This window comes from Rhipicephalus sanguineus, chromosome 4 (genome assembly GCF_013339695.2).
Source record: "Rhipicephalus sanguineus isolate Rsan-2018 chromosome 4, BIME_Rsan_1.4, whole genome shotgun sequence".
NCBI lineage: Eukaryota > Metazoa > Arthropoda > Arachnida > Ixodida > Ixodidae > Rhipicephalus > Rhipicephalus sanguineus.
In genome coordinates this window covers 206043854-206047628 of record NC_051179.1, presented here as the reverse complement: position 1 = coordinate 206047628, position 3775 = coordinate 206043854, and the positions used below count along the sequence as shown (strand labels likewise).

At 50.6% G+C, this 3775-nt stretch overlaps 1 non-coding gene across 1 annotated transcript; it reads right to left on the bottom strand.

Moving 5' to 3' along the window:
* Positions 1-608: 608 nt before the first annotated feature.
* On the bottom strand, positions 609-680 carry Trnaa-ugc (transfer RNA alanine (anticodon UGC)). Its single transcript has one exon. It is a non-coding gene; the product is annotated as a tRNA-Ala (tRNA).
* Between the last annotated feature and the right edge of the window lie 3095 nt (positions 681-3775).

Below are 3775 nucleotides of genomic sequence, written 5' to 3'. Positions count from 1 at the left end.
CGGCTTGGGCTTGGGTCAGTGCTTCGCGGGGGCGTCCGGATCATGGAAGAAGCAGCACCTCCACCAGATGTCACGTGGTCGTGACGTCAACGAAGACAGCAGTCGGCGTTTGCAGGATGAAACTGTTTATTTGGCCGAACTTGTGGCCGGAAAATGAGAACTAGAACTACAGCATACACGCTGTACAATGATAGCGGCGAACAGGGCGTCGTCCGTCGATCAACTGACAAGCGGTCAAGCGCGTCGGCTTTTATACAGGCGCTATGGAACTTTCCAGCAATATCGCTGATGGCGGCGTTATCTCTCGAGAAAGCTGGAACATTCGCGTGCGGCGCGCAATCTTAACAAAACGATCTACCAAAATCGTGAAGCTTCTCGAACACTGCTTCGGGGCCAGCGTCGAGCGTTGATAACCGTCCTTGCTGGTCAAACTCGAACACATCAAAATAAAAGAAGAAGCGGGCGTGGCAGTATGCATTGCGCTCGTTAGCTCAAAATTCTCAAACCTGGTGAGGGGCCCTTTAAAACCAGGACGAGCAAAAAATAATTGTACAGTGGCGGCAACTGCATGACCTAATTTTAATAAAATAAAAAAAATACTGCAACCATGGAGGAGCCGGGGTTCGAACCCGGGACTTCTCGCATGCAAAGCGAGCGCTCTACCACTGAGCTACACCCCCGAGGCGTTAGTGAGCTGTGATGAATTGACATTAATGCGTGGCTATTTCACTCTCTCATCTAGGGCGTGTTCTAAAGTAGGCAGACAATCAATAAAAAGATATGGCGACAAGGCAGAACTCTTTTTGCGGCACTTGGAACAACCAAAAAGGATAAAGTCAGGCGATTTAAAGATAGAGGTCATGGGACGATTACAAGAAGCCATCGGTGATAGAATAAGTTCAGTGTTCAGGGCACACTACCGTAGACTGAACATCTCAGTGCACCTCGTAAGATGGCTTCACCCCTTCGCCTTTGCGACATTGTTGAAATGTCACGGTCCCTTTAGCCTTGGCGGCAAGAACTCTGATTCACGTAGAGGAGACAACGGCCTGCACAGCGCAAAAATACTTCAGTCACGTATTGTGGACCGAAGGTAAGAATCACAGGTGGCTCTTGCGTGTTGTATAGGCACGCAAGAGCCATACGGTTCGTATGAAGAAACGCTAGCAAAAGAGAGGCTTCGGAGGCAGCCTATGGAGCAATATAAATATTTCTGGTTATTGCTTTTATGCCTTATTTGTAGTTTCACGGCATAAAAATCTCTTGTTTCCAAAGGAAACAAACTGCCACCGAAACGACTATTTTTTCTGTACCCGCGGCACGAGATATCTTGAACGAATAAACAGCGCGAAAAAAATCGGCGGAGCTTGCACTGAGCCGCGCAAGGCATGAAACAGCGAAAATGGACAATTCTGAAAACTAATCTGGTTGCTTATAGGTTGTTTCTAGGCCTTAGCTAGGTGATGCAGGTTCTAGGTCGCTTCTAGATTGTTACTAGGGTTAGCAGGTGACGCTAGCTTGTTTCAACGTTGATTTGCAGCACACAGAGGTTCTACTTAAACCACGGACAGTCACACACGACACGGATGTGCAAACTCCAGAGAGAAAAACTCGCGCAGAAACCAAGCCTTCGCACCTGTCATAGATCTACGGGCACGTCGTCGTTAGCGTAGGCCTTCAGCTTCGGGGTCTTGTCGCAGCCGCCGTTGTCTTTCCCGTTAACTAGTATTCACTCGCTGGACGTACTCGCGGTCTTCGGCTAGCCGCCGTCGCTTCGCAGCCATTTGTCGGGCTAACTGTTGCCTTCTTCGTTTTAAATGGATCACTGGTGAGTAGTGGAATTTGCCCAATTTCTGTGACACATAGCCGTTAGCCATTTGTTGGGCTAACTGTTGCATTCTTCGTTTTTAGTGGACCACTGGTGAGTAGTGGGAGAGAGAGAGTGAAACTTTATTCAAGGAAAAGGGGAAAGGGGGATCTTGGAGCTTCTATGGCTGGGGCCCTACGTCCAGGGCTCCACTGGCCTTAGCTGCCCACCGGACGTGGTCCAGGAGCGCTGGCTGCACTCCCAGGTCCGAGCTCGCGAGTTGTGCCTCCCACTGCTCCCTACTAGGTATTAGAGGTTTGCCGAGAAAATTAGCTAAATCACTTGGTTTATGATCGCATCCCCACGAGATGTGGTACAGAGTCAGTCTGCCGCCGCACCACGACACACGGCTGGGTAAAGCGTTGGATGTATCGCATGTAATTTAAGTAGATGCGGGAATACGTCCAAGGTGGACGATTGGGCGAATTGGTGATTCATGATCGACGTATGTAACTGCGCGGTAGTAAACACGGACGACAAGAAGATACAAGGACAAGGACAAGAAGATACAAGGTTTGTGAAAAATAAACCTTCAATAAACCTTCAGTTGATAGTCTGCGCTTGTCCTTGTATCTTCTTGTCGTCCGTGTTTACTACCGCGCAGTTACATACGTCGATCAGGAATACGTCCGTCTGAATTTTTCGAAGGTCAGCGGCCTCTTGCCCATTGAGGGATCTGTGAGGCGTACCACATTTCTGTCGCGTGAAGCGCTAGTGAGCAAGAATCTCCCTAGGTAGAATTGGTACGGTCAAAGAAATGGAGGGATTTTCCGCTCGGTTACAAAATGCGCGAGCTAGAGCGTCCGCTCTTTCGTTGCCCTCGAGCCCTGCGTGCCCTGGGCACCAGATCAACGGATGGTGGCGAGTGAGTTTGGGTGTTAGCAGCCTCAGCGCCATAGCGGGAAGGCGGCCGGTTAAACAGAGCCGACAGGCCTCCTGGGAGTCGGATAGTATAATTGACGGCTCGCCTTTGCGCTCCTGAAACCTTACGGCTAAGGCTATGGCCGTTGTCTCTGCCTTTGTGGCCGAGGTCGTGCGCACGGAGGCACTCGTCAGCAGCGTCATGTTGTTGTCGACGAACGTAATTACATGTCTCTGCCAATCGTAACTGGCCGCATCTACGTACGTGACGTTAGAAGTTGACCCGAACTGCTTTCGGAGCCTGTTTACTCTCGCCTTACGTCGCTCAGCGTGGAAGTCGTGATGCATATTTTTGGGGACCGGTGCGACCGATATCTTACTCCGTACCTCTTGAGCTACGTCGACCAGCTCCTCATCAATGTGCTGGGGGTGGGGCGAGATCCCTATCCTAGTGAGTATTGCCTACCCTGCCTGCAGACGTTTCACTTAGGCGATTCATCTGAGAGATGAAGACCGCCGCGCTTAGCTCAGCATAAGAGTTATGTATACCGAGAGCTAGGAGCCACTGTGTCGGAGTACTCATGGGTAGACCGAGTGCTGCCTTAAAAGCGCTTCTAATGAGGGCATCCACCTGGCTCTCCTCGCTTCTGTCGAGCAAGTGGTACGGAAGGCCATACGTCACTCTGCTCATAACCAAAGCCTGGACAAGCCGGAGGGTATCCTTTTCTTTCATGCCTTTTTTATGGTAGGTGATGCGATGGATCATTCTCACAATCTGTTTAACCGTAGTCTTCAGGGCAGTTACCGTGTGACTTGCCTGCCATTGCTTTGGACCCAGAAACCGAGTATGCGGGCCTGAGTAACCTCGGCTATGGCATGGCCGTCAACCTCTAAGTTTATGTCGCCGTTGTTTTTGTAATACTTACTGCGTATTCTTATGAGCTCTGATTTATCCGGCGCGCAGCTGAGTCCACTATTTCTTGCGAACTCCGCCACGGCCGTCGCGGCAGCCTGTAGGGTTTGCTCTTTTAGCGCCAGCGACCCCTT